The 20,030-nt window shown below is 39.3% G+C and overlaps 2 pseudogenes; both read left to right on the top strand.

Annotated features, from left to right (window-relative positions):
- The first annotated feature begins 12,061 nt into the window (after positions 1-12,061).
- Positions 12,062-12,649, top strand: LOC149163129 (L-aspartate oxidase 2-a, chloroplastic pseudogene; annotated as a pseudogene).
- Positions 12,650-18,920: 6,271 nt separating this feature from the next.
- LOC149163128 (L-aspartate oxidase, chloroplastic pseudogene) lies at positions 18,921-19,559 on the top strand (annotated as a pseudogene).
- The last annotated feature ends 471 nt before the right edge of the window (positions 19,560-20,030 follow it).

The following is a 20,030-nucleotide window of genomic DNA, read 5'->3' as shown; positions in this document are numbered from 1 at the left end:
GATAGTTTGAGGAGTGGTAATTCTGGCCAATGCATTACAAGATATGGTCAAATTCATTTATTCTTTCTCTAGGGTTTGTTCCTGGTGTATATCCTCTTCTTTTGACATTTATTGTTCCTTTTCTTCCTCCTCTTCACAATCTATGTCAAATAATTTCTTCTCAGCACACTTATGACCTTTCGTGTATTTGTTATCACAACTGTAACAAAGCCCTTTTGTTCTTTTTTCTTCCAATTGTTGGGGTGTCAACCTTGTAGGTTGTGGAAGGCTAGGGGAAACAACACTTCCATCCTTATAGTTGTGAGTGGTAGGCTTCCTTGTTTCCATAATTTTGATTTCAATTTTTCTTGCCAACCTGAATGCCTTCTCCAATGAGTTGGGTTCCCAAAGGCAAACCTCGTGTTGGATGTTATCCTTTAAAGTCCCTATGAACACATTAATCCTATGCTCCTCTGGAATATCTTTTACCCTTATATCCAATTTTTGGAAGTCCTCAATGTGCTCCATCATTGAACCCTTTTGTATGAGGTTTATCAATTGGCTAAAAAAGTGTTGCTTCTTGTATCCTCATAATGTGCTATCATTTCTTCTGTAAAAATTACCCAAGTGATAAGTTGTTTACGAGATAAAAGCCATCAATACCACACAAACTTATTTGGTTCCAAATATAAAGTTTCAATGCGTACCTTTTGTGTGTTTTGCACATTATGGAGATCGAAATATTGCTCCATATGTAGTATCCATGTTATGGCATCCTTGCCATCAAACTTCCTCACATCGATCTTTGGAACATGGTGGGTATTCAATCCAATGTTAGAGTCTATGAAATCATGATTAAAATTTCTTTTGTTCTCATCATGAGTTTCCTTTACTACCCTTTCACCATTAGCAAGTGTTTCTTGTAGCAACTTAGTCAAATCTATCTTCAAAGCTTCCATGTCGCCTATAAATTTTTCTTCTATACCATCCATATTAGCGTCTATGCCATTCATCTTAGCTTCCATGACATCTATCTTAGCTTCTACTCCATCCATCGTAGCTTCCACAACATCCATCTTAACTTGCATGCCATTCATATTAGCTTCCATGCCATTCATCTTAGCTTGCACGCCTTTCTTTAAACCATCAATCTTAGCCTCTGTTACTTTTTGTGAGAGTGAAATTTGTTGCACTTGGTATCGCAATTTTGATATATCATGTTTCATTTCTTCCTCTTCTTCATGAGTCATGCTAGAGCTTTGAGGTTACTTACTAGGTGTTTCCGTTTTCTTTCTTCGCGACATCAATTAATGATAAGTATGCTTCATCATTCCCTTTGAACTTCAAACTAATTTTTCAACCCAAACTTATGGAAAATTTTAAGAAGACTACACACCCTTTTTTCACTTTGTAGAAGCTCGATATTGAATCTGTTGTATCTATGTATTTGCGGATATCCTAGGTTTGAAATTACTTCCTGCGGTAGCCCTTTGAGTCCTCTTTCCAATGCCACCAGTCTGATCAAAATTGGATTCTCGAAGAAAGAGTTATTCCCAATCTCCCAAGATGACCTAACTATATAATTTTTAGTAGAGAAAATTTGTACGACGTGCCATGTGTCACTATTTCGACCTTCAGATCTAAAAAAGATACACAAAAAACTACACTCCGTCCTCTTTCTGTAACTTCTTACGAAATTTCAATTTGATGCTCAGAGAGAAAGTTATCACAGTTTTCCCAAGGTCGCCTGTTTGGAATGTAACTCAGGAGTCTGCAAACAACCTAACTTCCTCAGATCATATCTCCGAAAATATAGCTAGGCAAGATTTGAAATTCGAACCCGAGGTTGACAATGATTTCGGCTCAAATGGGTTTTTTCTTAGCTTCTGAAACATCGCAAAAAAAAGTTATAACGAAAATTCCACGATGACCTGTTTGGAGCAGCGAAACCCTAGTATCCAAAGCTTTGGTACCAAATGTTATGAAACCATCTCACTAAAAGATAGAAAAGAAAGATCAATGCCTTATAAATTAGCCTCTTCGAGTGGGAAACCTCCTTTACATTACACAAATGAACAATTCTTGGATGATACAAATGACAAAACCTCCTTTCTATATATAGGAGTCTAAGGGGTCACAATATAATCAAAGCCAACATAACAATAATAATATAAGGGCACAACAATAACAATAGTGAGCTTCTATGGGGCACAATAATAACAATATGGTGACAATAGGGGCACAACAATAAAAATAAGGGCTACAATGATAATAGTAATGGGGGGATCACTAGTATTATAGGGACCTAACAATTTGAAATGCATGTTTGTTTCACCTGTACTAATATAGTTGAACTACTTTGGTTGTTTTATTACTTTGTTGGGAATGTGTTGTACTAATTATCATTATTGTCTCATCCATGTGGACTAGTATGCGGGATACTAGACAGACCACCTTTTTGTATTGGTTATCACCGTTGTCACATCCTTGTGGACTACTCCGCGGGATTCTTGACAGAAAATCTTTGTTTTCTGATTATAATGACTGTCAAATCTGTGTGGGCAACTCCATTGGGTGGTGTACATGTTGTCACCTTCACTTCGGTTTTAACGAATGTTGCATCTGTTGTGGACTATCCCCCATGGGTGCTGGAAAGACATTTTTGGTTCACATGTGTCTCTTCCTATATGGTACTACTACCTCTCATATAGAGGATCACTTTACTCTCCCCCCTTACAGTAAGAGAACCTAGACACTAGTTACATTATACACTCACCAGGCACATGTACCTTGTTGTTTGAAGATACCAACATAACACTCTCATGTGCTAATAGCTAGAGTCAAGGAAGATCTCTACGTAAATGGAAACCGAGCCATCATATAGGAAGGGACTCCTACACGAAACGGTGTGAGGTCTAGTTGGGACTTCGCATCGGGAAAAACCCCTTGATTGATGGATTTCCAGCACTGTCAACAAAATGGTGCTAGAAGGAGGGCCAGACGGAAGGTTGTGCCCATGGATTCTGGTTTGAATATTTTATTTTAAAATGGCTCTTCCCAAAATCATAATCCCAAGATGTTTTTCTAAAGAGCTTAAGTGTAATGTCCCTACGGAACTCATTCATGACTTTTCTGAACTTAATTTTGATGGTGAGGGTGAATCAACTTTTCGTGAACATCACTTTCAAGTTATCTGTCTCTATTTTTATAACAAGGTAGAGTTTGAATATTTCATGGCTAGATTACTCACCCTCACATTTGAAGGTTGTGTTAAAAAATGGTGTCATCCATTACCCATTGCTTCTATCCATTCACTCGCTCAGCTTGGAAAGATGTTGTGTAAATATTTTGATAAGTACAACCACCAAGATGTATGTGAAAGAATATGTTATTTGAGAATGGAGCTTGATGAATCAGTTGAGGACTTTGCTGAGCAGTTGCTTCACATATGTTGCGAAATTCCTGGCCAAATTTTTGAACTCGAATTTTGTGAGACAAGAGTTCAAACACTTGGTTCATGTTTCCCAATACGGTGAACCTCCAAATTTCCCTTCTTCCCCAACTCTTGCAGATCATGAGGCACCTTAGACTGTAGAGGAGGAGCCCGCTACCCCGTTTGTTCCTTGTCCTCCTCCTTTTCCAATCCTGATGTGTGTGCCCCCTTACAGTGATCACGAAGACGAGAAATATGTGCAGCATGTCCCCGACCCATCTTCTTGTCCATCTCACACTTTAATGGAGGAAATTCTAGAATGGATCAGGAAGCCTAGAACAAAGACTCACTCCTCCATTCCGCAAGAGGGCGTCATCGTTCATAACCCAAGTCTTGAATCTGATCTACATCTCTGCCATACTCTATCATCTACAAGCCATGACTCCTTGTACAATGACTCCCTTGATCAATCTGTTTCACCAGCCAGTTGTTCACATTCTCTTTATTCTCAAGTTGTTAGCTCAAATTGCAATCAGGCACAAGGCAGTCACATTACATAGGCATAGGAGCAGAAAGGTGAGGACACTATCAATATTCCCTCCCTATTTCAACAATGCCTGCATCAGAACAATGAGTTTCCATTCTAAAACGATCCTCAATCTACTAATCTCGGTGGAACATCCTATACAATCAATTCTTTTGATCAACCCCCAGTCTTGGGAATTCATCACTCTCATGCTTCCATATATCATGATGAATTCCCAAGCACATCATGTGATCTTTCGTTTTCTCATGAAGACTCTAATTCAGACCTACGATGTGCTCCGATCAAAGAAGACGTCCATATTGAAACTCCTTTTCACCTCACTTTCCCTTGTGTCTTACCATTTGCAATGCATCTATATGCAACAGAGATACTCCACTATCTCTTTCTTCTTCATCCGATGAGTTATCTCCTTGATTGACACAAGGCAGTGAGGTTGTCCATGAGAAAAATGAAAATGGTATAATTTCACTAGACTCTTCCCACCCCTCATCATCTCTCATGTTGCATGAAGACAACTCATCAAATCAGCTTGCTCATGCGAGCTCACCAGTTCATTTATCTTTGGAAGTACCATTAGAAGAGCCTCTTCAATTGAGCAATCTGATTGTTGTTGAAACCTGTGTCAAAGATGGCTGCCATCCAGAAAACAGTTTTGAAATTAGCAACAGCAGCCACCATCAATCTATGCATGATCTAGTTCAAGTTTCAAAATGTGATTCTACAGTTCTGGAAAGTTCTAGGACATTCCAAGGAGTTGAGGCACCTCAACATCTGTTGATGGTTATGTCAAGACTTCGCGACTCTGGTAAGCCACCCGAACCAAATCAGATTTGGTTTCTCATATACAATCCATCTATTTGCATGGTTTCATTTAGTGTGGATCTTCGTGTAGGAAATGTTTGGTACTTCAGGTGTGAACTTTTAAATTTTCAAAATTTCACATATGACTGAATTCATGAATCTGTCACAGCTCATTTGTCTTCATGCAAATATCTTACGTCAAACTCAGGTTGGGAATGATCATCTCTCATGAATTCATGGAATTGTGAAGTTGATCATCTCAAAGACTATCTTTGCCTACAATCATACTTATTGAATTTCCCTCTTCATGGTCAGTTCCTCGGCCTTCTTGCGAACCTTGCACTGCAAATATGTTTGTCACATCTAGCTCACAATAAACTTGGTTCTATGTTTCAGAGCGTTCACAAGATTTTTCAAATGGATTTTTCTTTGTTCATTGTTGTTGAGAAATGGCAACAAGAATTCCAGTTTAATTTGTCCTTGAATTAAACTGAGAACTAAAATTGAATTTTGTTCTCATAGCAACTTGTAAATAGTTAATTATGTTTAATTAACTTAATTAGCTTAGGAATTTCAAGTTGGAAGTCTTTCTGAAGTCATGTATATGTTCTCCCTAAGCTTTAGGAGTCCAGTATGAGTTTAAATTGAGTTGGAAATTAGATCACTCAGTTTACTGAGTTAAGTTCAGTTAAATTAGTTCCAAACTGTTTGAGGAACTAATAGAGAGTTAACAGTCAATTGGTGCACTAGTGCATCCACTAGTGGTACTCCAGTTAACTAAAGATTCCCTCATGAGAAACTCATGCACGTCAATTATGAGAAAGACATAGTTGATACTAGAGTGCAGGGGCAGTGTACTATCAGTGGTATTATTTACTGGAGTGTAAATATCATGCATGCATCAGAGATTGATCCTATGTTTGGATTGTGTAGTTTTGGAAGCATGAATTCCCTTTAAATATGGGCTATTCATCCTAGGAATTACGCAAGAGATTATGGGTTTGGAGAGTTGTTGAATAAGTTAAGGATTTGGCTTGAGCTAGCATGTGAGCAGAGAGAGTTGAGCATACTTGTGCGGAATTGTTCTAGTGAGAACAAGCTTTTTATATTCACTCATATTTATGATATATGCAATACATATAGTGGGGTTTTTAGCAGTGGATTTCCCCAAATACATCTTGTGTTATGTGTCATTGATTTATCTTCTTGTTGTTCCTATTGTTCCCATCGATCTATTGGCTTCCGTTGGTTGAAAGTAGAAGTAGATTCTTGTCATGTGCTTTAGTACATTACATGAGCTTGTGAATCTACGAGATTTTCTGCATGGTATCGGAGTTGAGGACAATATACTAGAGGAGATTTCGAAGTTTTGATTTTTGGGTTACAGGTGAAATTCGAATTTGCAATACATATTTCAATATTGGCAGATGGTGTTCCACAATTTGCGGCTCAAGTATGCCTTGGAAGGCAGCTCAAATTTTATAGCTTGGAGGGATAAAATGGAGGTTTTGCTAGAGTATAATGGCTTGAAGGAATTCATTAATAGATAAATTCCTAAACCAGTAGCATCAAATGCACAGAATTTGGTCGAATGGAATAAGTGTGTGGCGAAGGCGAGGAGATAATCGTGAGGGAGATCGAGACCATATTGTCTTGAGTCTCCATGGCAAGGAAACTCCATATGCTATGTGGAAAGAATTGATAGACTTGTATCAGAACATCAGTGACCAAAGTAAATTTTCACTGAAGGAAAACTTCGAAAATTCAAAATGGAGAAAGGCAAGACGATTCCAAAATACTTGACCAAGTTCACTCAGTGTTGTGATGAACTTGGAAGTGTTGGAATCACAATTTTTGAGGATGATATGGTGAGTCTTGCTCTTATATGACTCCCAAAGAGTTGGCATAGTTATTAGGACCATGTCAATGGTCAGGAGAAGCTGCCAGATTGGGAACAACTGTGGTCAGATTTGACGCAGGAGGAGATCATGAGGAACACCAGGGATGGCTCTTCATCAAAGACTAATGATGAAGAAAACTATGCCTTAGCGATTAAGGTGAAGAAGTGGAAATGGAAAGCTTCTCATTCCGTCATTGCATGCATGGTGTCATCAATGATGGGAAGTGTATGCTACTTAGGCAGTGGATCTTCATTCCACATGACTGGCGACAAAGAGTTATTTAGTGGCCTGGAAGAGAAATATCTCCAAATGCATATCGAGATGGGTGACGACGGGAAGTATAGTGTTACTGGATTGGGCATGATTACTTTTCAGAAGGAGCATGGGGCTCCACTCACCTTGAAGAATGTTATGTATGTGCACTGGATGAAGAAGAACTTGGTATCCATTCCCATGATTGAGGATAGAGCCTATGATGTGATCTTCTCGAAAGGAAAGACGCTCCTTCGACACATAGCCATGGGTCAAGTAAAGAAGATAGGGATTCGGGTGGATAATCTCTATAAGATGGAGGTAGAGGAGTGTGTTTATTTGAGCACAAATCAGAAAGGATGCATAACGTAGATGTTGGTGAGTTGTGGCACACAAAATTGGGCCACTTGCATCATGGGGTTCTGAAGATATTGCAGTAGATCTCTACCAGTCTTCCCAAAGGTATGCTTGAGCAAGTTGATACATGAAAGGGGTGTACTTTGGGAAAATACACCCAGTCCTCCTTTCATGAAAAAGACAGTTGAGCAGAGGCTATTCTAGAGCGAGTCCATTCATATGTATGTGGACCATTCTCGACAGCATCCACAACCAAACATGTGTATTATGTTGTATTTGTTGATGACTATTCTCATAAATGTTGAATATTTTTCATGCAGAAAAAGGATCAAACTTTCACATTTTTTTGTGAGTTTAAAGAATTGGTGGAGAAAGACTTAGGCAATAAGGTTAAATATCTATGGAGGGATAATGATGGTGAGTATGTCTCAAACGAGTTTAAGAACTTTTGTGCAGCGGAAGGGATTAAACGAGAGTTTACGACACCCCATAACCCTCTGTAGAATGGGGTGGTCGAGAGGAAGAATAGAAGCATAATAGGTGTAGCAAGGGTGATGTTGCATGATCAGGGCCTACCACTACACTTTTGGGTTGAGGCATGCAACAAAGCGGTCTATGTAACCATAGCCCACATCGAATACTTGAGATGAAGACACCAAAGGAGGCTTATTCCGGTAAGAGGCCAGATGTTGGTCACTTCAGGATTTTTGGGTCATCGGTATATTTCCATGTGACCAAAGAAGCACGGAAGAAGATTGAACCAACAAAAAAGTTGGGGATATTTGTGGGGTGAACTGGTACATCTCACAACTATCGGGTGTACTTTCCGACCAGCATGATGACAGTGGTTCACAGGGATGTCAGATTCGATGAGGAGAAGGCCATGTGAGTTTCCCTTGAGAGGGAGCTTGAGCTACATGGGGATGATGAGCTTTTAGCTCCTAAGATTGAGGAGCCTAAAATTGATGTGGAGTAGCCACATGCAGAGGATCTAGGAGTGGAGACATGCACTCAGGCAGAGTCTTCCAAAGAGGTAAGAAAGTGCACCAGAGAGGTTGACAGATTGTTGTATGATGCACGGGAGAATGTGGGAGCACCCACTTCTTAGCACAAGTAGAGGAGGTCACCTGAGACGTACACTAGATACATGGCTCTTATGGGTGAATGTGGTGTGACGGAGCCATATTCCTTTAAGGAAGCAGTGCAACATTCGGTTTGGGTTGATGGCATGGTGGAGGAGTATGACTCCATAGTTCGTAACAGTGTTTGGGATGTGGTCCTGAGATCATAGGACAAGTCAGTGGTGAGCTCCTGTTGGATTTACAATGTAAAACAGGCCATAGATGGTAGTGTCTGTTAGACTCAGTCTTGTCAGTCCTCTGTCAGAGTATAATTCACCAAGGTTCATTTCTCGTCATTTGCAGTCATCAAATGCCATTCTGGTCAAAGAGAGTCATTTTAATTCTTGAGTCCAGGGTTTTGTCTCCAGAAGTGTGAAATAACGCTTGCAGGCCAAAGGGAGTTTCAATAAGGTTTCACTTCAAAATTCACATTATTAATAATGTTGAAGGACATTTCTTCTTTAAAACTCTGTTTTAAAGAAGAAATTATTAAGTTCGTTTAATGCATGATTGATAAGGTTTTACAGTTCTTCAGGCAGCCCTGCCCATCTTCCTAGGTTCAGTAGCTCCAACACCTGCAGGAAATCAATCAAGAAAAAGTCATCATTTCAAAGCTAAAATTCAAAGGAAACGAGAAATCAGAGTTTGTGTCCAAGTTGTCAAAGTGCCAAGACTCTACAACTTTACAAAGTGAATTTGCCAAAATCAAAGTCATCAAGATATTTTCATTGATTAAAGGGCCATTTGCACCCAAAAAGATCTCATTGAAGGGTTAAAGGACAAAAAATTTTCGTTTTGAGGCCGGAATTGTGCTGACAGTCAACGCGCAATGCATAGAGCATATGGCGCGGCGCACATGGGCCGCGCGGCGCACTGGGCGCTTTTACACAGTGCATTTTTAACACTGGCGCGGCGCACTCGGCAGCCTGCGCGGCGCACAGAGCCAGAACACTTGTTGGATGATGTGGATGCGGCTTTTACAAATTCAGAGGACCATATGTACAGAGAGGAATTATTATGAAGGTGATTTGGAAACATATCTACAGTCCAACAAAGAGTTGATAGGTGGAAACGTGGAAAATTTTATTTGCATGTTCGCTGGTTCTGGGATATGATTTAAAAAGGGTTACGTTGGGCTTCAAATCTTGGGTTTTCGCAGGATCAAATTTTTATTTTTTCAATGTGCACAAAATGGTGGTCGACCCTCTCATTATGATTCGTGAAGATCTTAAATAATTCTGGGTTTGTTCTGTGGAAAATACGGGAGTCACTTGTTTAGATCAGTCCTCTGTAATCTTATTCGTTGATTGAACTTTTTGAAATCAAATTTTGATGCAAGTTCCAGGATTCTTGGGCCTTGATTTATTTTTCAAAAAAGATCAACTCACTCTAGAAACTAAGTGTGGCTGATATTGAAGGCACCCTCTCGCATGTCTGTCAGATGGTCTTGCAAGATAACACTGCAAAGAAAGAAGATCTTCAAGCTCGTTAGAGCTCAGGAAAACCGTTGATGATCACTGTCAAGAAAATGGAGAGAATATATGGAAATAGGGATTCGAATTCCTCATGACAATTTTTACTCAACCAGGTGTATTCGTGGCAACAGAAAGAAAAGGGAGCTGAAACGGTCAAAGCACCGAACGCCTGAATGTAAACGTTGATAACCACCGTGGCAGAGAAAAAAAATATATGATTCGATTGCTTATGTTTATCTTAAGTTATGGGATTTGCACTACAGGTGTTGCTTCTTGAAGTTTCAAGCCTTTTATTGTTTCTTATTTAACAATCATCTGGAAAGGAGAATCCCCTCGAGCCTTGGGAAACATAATAATCTCAGATATATAGACCTGTCGATGAATAATTTAATGGGCAGTTATCAAATGCTGGAGGCGGTGATGGGGTAAATACAACTGGCTCACTATACAGGTGACAATGCGTTATTAAAAAATCGACTCCATAATGGCATACCACAAGCAAAGGCATTTTTGCTCGTAGTAATCTTTTGGAATGTGATTACCAATGACATGGTTCACTTCCAAATTATCAAACCAAAAACGAAATCCAAGATTCCTCGCGCTATTTAAAGACACTTTTCTACAACAGTTTGATTTTAAAGAGCCAAGTCGAACAACTTCCGATGTGTGCCTCAGTGGAAAGAATGTGCTGCTACAAGCATAATTCAGCTACAACAAATTATTAAGTGCCCTGTAGTTTGGGTTTACTGTGTAGGTCCAACCATGGTTCTCAAACCAAACAAATGAGTTCTTGAAATTGGAAAAGTTCATCAACCTGCTAAATACCAAAAGCCATTGGAATATGATCTTGACCAAACAGTTGGACTTGAGTTCGTTCCATGTAAATTTTCTAGCAAAACATGTCTACAAGAACATGTACAACCAGACAACTTGAAAAAATTGTGTGTAGATGAATCACTGAGTTCTTCTGGTGTTACAAGCCTTGCTAATAGCAACAGTTGTAATGACGATACTTCTTTAGAGAAGGATGAATTAGAAGAGAAGCTAGTGGAAGTTGTGAAGACCGATAACAATGTTTCTCCATTTGGCACATGTCTGCAATCTATAGCAACTAACAAATAAACTTTTAATAATTTCTCAAAGAGGCTGGAACATGCTATCACCACAGAAGCTGGACTTAAAGATAGTTAGATTAGCGTTTGCAGCCTCAAACATGAAAAATGCACAGAGTATCGATTTGACATGCCAACTGAAGAAGTAGCGGAGGTAGTGTTACCTAATGGAGCTATCGGTGGTTCCATTATGTGTGAATATGGCGTCCAAATGCATGAGAAGGTCTCCATTGGACATCAGGCTAAGGACATGGAAACATGCAAATCGGTATCAAATGTTGGCAACAGCATGTGTAGAGTTCCAGAAGATCTGGATTTTGACCCAGTCTCTATTTCTCCAAGCTTCAAAAATAACATGGCTGATTGTGAGATATTGGATCAAGCATGCAAAGGGTCTGTGAACATGGAAAAATATTTGTCGTCACCTTCTATTGCTGAATGTGGGGGCCTTTGTTCCAGAATGTATGCAAACTCTGATTGTAGCGAAGGTGAAGGTGAACATTATGTTCACTATGAATCAAGTGCAGGTCTTGGTTGCTTTTCTTTGGAGCATGTTTCTCGTAAGAAGGTTCCTATAGGGCCAGAATTTCAAGCTAACTTACATGTATGTAGACCTCAAGCCCGGGTGTTTCTATCTGATGCCTATGATAGAATGTCATCCCAGCCATGTCAAGATGTTAACTCAAATGATGATGACACATACTCGCAGGGTTTGATTGGCAATCGAGTGTGGCCCTTTGTGGGATCAAATGGTATCATTACCAAGGATGTTGTAGGACAAGGCAGATCTACATATTGCAACTATCCAGACTCAAATTCTATAAGGTGTGTCAAAGAGCATATTGAAACAAAACGAGAGATGCTGAAACTAAAGCTTGGAGAAGCATTCTATTCATGGGGATTTCATGACATGGGTGAAAGTGTGTCAGAAAAATGGACAAAAGAGGAGGTGACCTTGAATGACACAAGTCTTCAATACAAGGAACTCTTCCACAAGATTATCTATGATGAATGCAAAGCATGTCTGGACATATTTATCCTACTACCACAAATCCTCGTGTTGCAGCTGGTGATGGTATTGTGATGGCACATAGAGCATCTGCAGTTATTTCAAATATGGAGTTTGTACAATTTCATCCAACTGCATTAGCTGATGAAGGTCTACCAATTAAACCTCATACACGAGAAAATGCATTTTTAATAAGTGAAGTTGTTTGTGGGGCTGGTGGTATTCTTTACAATCAAGCTATGGAAAGGTTCATGCCACAGTATGATTCCAGAGGAGAACTTGCACCTAGAGATGTGGTGGCACATAGTATTGATGATCAATTAAAGAAACGGAATGAGAGATATGTTCTATTGGATATAAGTCACAGAGCCAAGGAGGAAACATTGTATCATTTCCCAAATATTGCTGCTGAGTGTTTGAAGTATGACCTTGACATAACAGAAAGTCCTATACCTGTAGTGCCAGCTGCACATTATATGTGTGGTGGGGTTCAAGCTAAACTTCATGGAGAGACACCTATAATGGGTCTATATGTAGCTGGTGGAGTTGCCTGTACAGGACTTCATGGTGCCAATAGGCTTGCAAGCAACTCATTACTTGAAAGCACTTGTGTTTGCACAAAAAGCGTTGAACACATCAGTATTGTTGTAAGCAGTGCATAAAGCAGAAGGCCTTGAATGACACAAAAGGTGAAAAAGTCGAAAACCAAGCGGTGAAAAAGGCACAGGGAAGGCAAAAAGTCAGAAACCAAAAAGCCAAAATTTAAATCAGAGACATCTACCAGGGGCAGAGAAAAAGGATTCGATTTCCTGTTTTTCACTTCAGTTATGATCTACAGCTACAGTTGTCATCTTTTTATTGATCTTCAAATAGTTTCAAGTGGAATAATGAAACGTTGTTCTGTCTATAGAACAGATGGACGGTTCATTTCATATCCTCAGGATTTTAGTTGTAACAGCTCCCCATTTGGATCGATTTGTTTTCTCATAGTGGAGCTTATTTATTGCATAAAAAATCATTTGTAAAGGGTTCTGAGTTCTGGCAAACAGTGGGAGAGCTATGAAGGAAAACTTCACTGTACAGTTTTTTGACAGGGATTTAATGAAAAGATATAGCTTTGACTCCTGAGATTCTTGTGGTGTGAATTCAGCATTTGTTTTTTCCTTTGTTTCATATGTAGCTTGTTATGTTTCCATTTCATTTCATAATCATTTCTAAATGAATACTTTTAAGTGAGAAAGGCAAAATCCAGTTTGCTGCTCTGCCTTGGGAAGGTATTCATGTTTTGTGTTTTCTTCTGTTTGATAAGGGATCATCTATTTCCCTTGTCAACCTCTCAGCGTTCTTTTCATTCCATATAATGTCAAAATTGAATGCTGAATTTATTGCCTGTCTTGCCTCCTGAGATAATCTGTGTCTCGGATTTAAATTCCCTGCTCATGCTATTCTCGATCCCACACTGCCCAAAAAACCTAGTCATTTATCAAATTACTCCTTTTCCTATCCATTTACTAGCCTAAAATCAGTTCCCATGTTTAGTCATCTTGCACCCGATTACTCATCTTATCGAGATCGACTGGAGAGAGCCCTCTCCTGCCCTCGTAGGGCTAGCTACGAGGCTAAGCTTGGTTTGATGTTGCCTCGAGTTTTGCCTTCTTCAACCTGAGGCAGATTCGAGCGCTAACATAGTGGCGACCATACTGGGGAGCGAAATGGTTTACTTGTAGATTATTTTGCCCCAACACATATCTCAAGTTGAGAGCTGATTGTTGATGGTGAACAACGATCAGTCATAATAAGACGATTAAAATCATTCACCTAGCAACTCCATTCACTGAAGGATCCATGCAATCAATCCTTCGTGGTGACTCCACTGTAGAGGGATCAGTAGCTTTGAGATTTCTTAAGATGGATCGGATTGCAAGAAGATATGCTCCCATGAGCTGAGATCACATCCCAATTTTTCCAAATAAAATGCCCAAGGTAGATTGGTCAAAGAATTTGTCTGTGTTCAGAAATGTGGAAGGTAATGACGCTGCTCTTCATCTGGTGAAATTTCACATTCACGTGCATAAATTAAAGATCGATTTTCCTGAAGACTGTTTGATGAAAATGTTTATGGCTACTCTGGAAGATGAAGCCCGATCTTGGTATGAAAGTTTTCCACCTACTTCCATTTATTGTCTAAAGGATTTTCATTCAATATTCTTTGAGAAGTATAAAGAATCTTATCCATCATTAAATCTAGTTCATGACTGTTGCAAACATGCTTCTACTTTTATTGAAAGCCTTAAAAAATATTATGAAGATGATAATTTCATGGATGATGAGATCATGGAAGCCCTGTATGAAAATCCCTTTCAGCAGCGAAAAGGCGATCATGAAAATTTGCAGCATGATCAAGATTGTAGTACGGTGGAAGATGAAAGAATTCTGCATCTTGACAGTCAACATGAATTATATGAAATAGATCAACAGGTTGAAGAGTTCCATATGGCTGAAGTTGATGAAAGAAAAAGTGTCGGTTCAGATCTGTCAATAGAAGAAGACGGCATGCAAGTAAGTTCAGTTCTAATTTCAGAATGTGATAATGTCAGGACAGCTATTTCAGTTCCAGATTCAAACTGTGATGACCAAGAATGCCTAGTATGGAATCCTATGAAAGAGAACTCTGCTGCTGAAATCATCTGGGATGAAGAAGGCAAAGTTTTGGATCCAAATGTTCTCCGTTAATTAGAATACAACCTTCATTAGGAGGTAATCCAATCAGTGTATGAAAAACAAGATCAGACCTTCATTCAATACATTCACACCACAGAAGATCAAAACATTCAGGATTTCCATTCAGATTCCTCTTCATATGTTTCATGTGTTGAAATGTTTTTCCAAGAAGATATCTGCTCATCTACCTATTCAGAGTTTTTTGAAGCCCAGGAGCATAGTTTTACTGAAGCACATGATGAAGGAAGATCAGAATTTGAAGCAAAGGACACCTTGTTTCTTCAGCAAGAAGAAAATCTTCATGTTCTTCAAGATCCAATGGCAGATTTACTGCAGTCAGCCGTGAAGGTGATTATTGCAGTATTCGGTGATGAAGGAGATCAGGGTCAATTAGTTTTTTGGATGCCCAGTTACAAGTATCTATTGTTGACCAGAAGATCTGATCAGGAGAATCAATCAAGGAGGCATCTACTTGATTGGTTACATTGGAAGACACATTACACATGATTGTACATATTGCATTAGTACACAGGTGGTTGTCATCTTGATTTGTAACCCTCGAATCTTGATGGACTGCTGCCATTGAACAAGATTTGTAAATACTTGTTTTAGTTAAGTCAGTCATGAGTCATTTCCTTTTGCATAGAGTCAATTTTTTCAGTCATTTTAGTTCGCATTGAGTCAGTTTGATTCAAGTTTCAGTCAATAAATTGAGTCATGTTGGTTTGTCGGAATAATGGACTCCATAGCCTAATGGACGAAGGCACTGTTTGCTCACCCAAAGATCTGCAGTTCTTGGCACCTCCAAGGAGTTGGAGCTGCCATCCCAATTGGAGCCAATGTTAGACTCAGTCTTGTCAGTCCTCTGTCAGAGTATAATTCACCAAGGTTCATTTCTCGTCATTTGCAGTCATCAAATGCCATTCTGGTCAAAGAGAGTCATTTTAATTCTTGAGTCCAGGGTTTTGTCTCCAAAAGTGTGAAATAATGCTTGCAGGCCAAAGGGAGTTTCAATAAGGTTTCACTTCAAAATTCACATTATTAATAATGCTGAAGGACATTTCTTCTTTAAAACTCTGTTTTAAAGAAGAAATTATTAAGTTCGTTTAATGCATGATTGATAAGGTTTTACAGTTCTTCAGGCAGCCCTGCCCATCTTCCTAGGTTCAGCAGCTCCAACACCTGCAAGAAATCAATCAAGAAAAAGTCATCATTTCAAAGCTAAAAGTCAGAGGAAACAAGAAATCAGAGTTTGTGTCCAAGTTGTCAAAGTGCCAAGACTCTACAACTTTACAAAGTGAATTTGCCAAAATCAAAGTCATCAAGATATTTTCATTGATTAAAGGGCCATTTGCACCCAAAAAGATCTCATTGAAGGGTTAAAGGACAAAATTTTTTGTTTTGAGGCCGGAATTGTGCTGACAGTCAACCCGCGGTACATAGAGCATATGGCGCGGCGCACTGGGCGCTTTTACACAGTGCATTTTTAACACTGGCGCGGCGCCCTCACATAGGGCGGCGCACTGGGCAGCCTGCGCGACGCACAAAGCCAGAACACTTGTTGGATGATGTGGATGTGGCTTTTACAAATTCAGAGGACCATATGTACAGAGAGGAATTATTCTGAAGGTGATTTGGAAACATATCTACAATCCAACAAAGAGTTGATAGGTGGAAACGTGGAAAATTTTATTTGCATGTTCGCTGGTTCTCGAATATGATTTAAAAAGGGTTACGTTGGGCTTCAAATCTTGGGTTTTCGCAGGATCGAATTTTTATTTTTTCAATGTGCACAAAATGGTGGTCGACCCTCTCATTATGATTTGTGAAGATCTGAAATAAATCTGGGTTTGTTCTGTGGAAAATACAGGAGTCACTTGTTCAGATCAATCCTCTCTAATATTATTCGTTGATTGAACTTTTTGAAATCAAATTTTGATGCAGGTTCCAGGATTCTTGTGCCTTGATTTATTTTTCAAAAAAGATCAACTCACTCTAGAAACTAAGTGTGGCTGATATTGAAGGCACCCTCTCGCATGTCTGTCAGATGGTCTTGCAAGATAACACTGCAAAGAAAGAAGATCTTCAAGCTTGTTAGAGCTCAGGAAAACCGCTGATGATCACTGTCAAGAAAATGGAGAGAATATATGGAAATAGGGATTCGAATTCCTCATGACATTTTTTACTCAACCAGGAGTATTCGTGGCAACAGAAAGAAAAGGGAGCTGAAATGGTCAAAGCACCGAACGCCTGAATGTAAACGTTGATAACCACCATGGCAGAGAAAAAAAAAAATATGATTCGATTGCTTATGTTTATCTTCAGTTATGGGATCTACGCTACAGGTGTTGCTTCTTGAAGTTTCAAGCCTTTTATTGTTTCTTATTTAGCAATCATCTGGAAAGGAGAATCCCCTCGAGCCTTGGGAAACGTAATAATCTCAGATATATAGACCTGTCGATGAATAATTTAATGGGAAATTATCAAATGCTGGAGGCAGTGATGGGGTAACTACAGCTGGCTCACTATACAGGTGACAATGCGTTATTCAAAAATCGACTCCATAATGGCATACCAAAAACAAAGGCATTTTTGCTCGTAGTAATCTTTTGGAATGTGATTACCAACGACATGGTTCACTTCCAAATTATCAAACCAAAATCGAAATCCAAGATTCCTCGCGCTATTTAAAGACACTTTTCTACAACAGTTTGATTTTAAAGAGCCAAGTCGAACAACTTCCGATGTGTGCCTCAGTGGAAAGAATGTGCTGCTACAAGCATAATTCAGCTACAACAAATTCTTAAGTGCCCTGTAGTTTGGGTTTACTGTGCAGGTCCAACCATGGTTCTCAAACCAAACAAACGATTTCTTGAAAATGGAAAATTTCATCAACCTGCTAAATACCAAAAGCCATTGGAATATGATCTTGACCAAACAGTTGGACTTGAGTTTGTTCCATGTAAATTTTCTAGCAAAACATGTCTACAAGAACGTGTACAACCAGACAACTTGAAGAAATTGTGTGCGGATGAATCACTGAGTTCTTCTGGTGTTACAAGCCTTGCTAATAGTAACAGTTGTAATGATGATACTTCTTTAGAGAAGGATGAATTAGAAGAGAAGCTAGTGGAAGTTGTGAAGACCGATAACAATGTTTCTGCATTGGGCACATGTCTCCAATCTATAGCAACTCACAAAGAAACTTTTAATAGTTTCTCAAAGAGGCTAGAACATGCTATCACCAGAGAAGCTGGACTTAAAGATAGTCAGATTAGCTTCTGCAGCGTAAAACATGAAAAATGCACAGAGTATCGATTTGACATGCCAACTGAAGAAGTAGCAGAGGCAGTGTTACCTAATGGAGCTATCGGTGGTTCCATTATGTGTGAATATGGCATCCAAATGCATGAGAAGGTCTCCATTGGACATCAGGCTAAGGACATGGAAACATGCAAATCGGTATCAAATGTTGGCAACAGCAGGTGTAGAGTTCCAAAAGATCTGGATTTTGACCCGGTATCTGTTTCTCCAAGCTTCAAAAACAACATGGCTGATTGTGAGACAATGGATCAAGCATGCAAAGGGTCTGTTAACATGGAAAAATATATGTCGTCACCTTCTGTTGCTGAATGTGGGGGCCTTTGTTCTAGAACATATGCAGACTCTGATTGTAGCGAAGGTGAAGGTGAACACTATGTTCACTATGAATCAAGTGCAGGTCTTGGTTGCTTTTGTTTGGAGCATGTTTCTCATAAGAGGTTCCTATAGGGTCATACATTCAAGTTGACTTACATGTATGTAGACCTCAAGCCCAGGTGTTTCTATCTGATGCCTATGATAGAATGTCATCCCAGCCATGTCAAGATGTTAACTCAAATGATGATGACAAATACTCCCATGGTTTGATTGGCAATCGAGTGTAGCCTTTTGTGGGATCAAATGGTATCATTACCAAGGATGCTGAAGGACAAGGCAGATCTACAATTGCAACTGTCCAAACTCAAATTCTATAAGGTGTGTCAAAGAGAATATTGAAACAGAATGGGAGATGCTGAAACTAAAGCTTGGAGAAGCATTCTATTCATGGGGATTTCATGACATGGGTGAAAGTGTGTCAGAAAAATGGACAAAAGAGGAGGCGACCTTGAATGACACAAGTCTTCAATACAAGGAACTCTTCCACAAGATTATCTATGATGAATGCAAAGCATGTCTGGACATATTTATCCTACTACCACAAATCCTCGTGTTGCAGCTGGTGATGGTATTGCGATGGCACATAGAGCATCTGCAGTTATTTCAAATATGGATTTTGTACAATTTCATCCAACTTCATTAGCTGATGAAGGTCTACCAATTAAACCTCATACACGAGAAAATGCATTTTTAATAAGTGACACTGTTTGTGGGGCTGGTGGTATTCTTTACAATCAAGCTATGGAAAGGTTCATGCCACAATATGATTCCAGAGGAGAACTTGCACCTAGAGATGTGGTGGCACGCAGTATTGATGATCAATTAAAGAAATGGAATGAGAGATATGTTCTATTGGATATAAGTCACAGAGACAAGGAGGAAACATTGTATCATTTCCCAAATATTGCTGCTGAGTGTTTGAAGTATGACCTTGACATAACAGAAAGTCATATACCTGTAGTGCCAGCTGCACATTATATGTGTGGTGGGTTTCAAGCTAAACTTCATGGAGAGACACCTATAATGGGTCTATATGTAGCTGGTGGAGTTGCCTGTACAAGACTTCATGGTGCCAATAGGCTTGCAAGCAACTCATTACTTGAAAGCACTTGTGTTTGCACAGAAATGTTGAACACATCAGTACTGTTGTAAGCACTGCATAAAGCAGAAGGCCTTGACTGACACAAAAGGTGAAAAATTCAAAAACCAAGCAGTGAAAAAGGCACAGGGAAGGCAAAAAGTCGGAAACCGAAAAGCCAAAATTTAAATCAAAGACATCTACCAGGGCAGAGAAAAAGGGTTCGATTTCCTGTTTTTCACTTCAGTTATGATTTGCAACTATAGTTGTCATCTTTTTATTGATCTTCAAAGAGTTTCAAGTGGAATAATGAAACGTTGTCCTGTCTATAGAATAGATGGACGGTTCATTTCATATCCTCGAGATTTTAGTTGTAACAGCTCTCCATTTGGATCGATTTGTTTTCTCATAGTGGAGCTTATTTATTGCATAAAAAATCATTTGTAAAGGGTTCTGAGTTTTGGCAAACAGTGGGAGAGTTGTGAAGGAAAACTTCACTGTACAGTTTTTTGGCAGGGATTTAATGAAAAGATACAGCTCTGACT

This window comes from Pinus tabuliformis, chromosome 5_2 (genome assembly GCF_031772625.1).
Source record: "Pinus tabuliformis cultivar Carrire ecotype Pingquan chromosome 5_2, CPIR1, whole genome shotgun sequence".
Classification (NCBI taxonomy): Eukaryota; Viridiplantae; Streptophyta; class Pinopsida; order Pinales; family Pinaceae; genus Pinus; species Pinus tabuliformis.
Note: the sequence above shows the minus strand (reverse complement) of the source record. Positions and strands in the feature narration are given on the sequence as shown.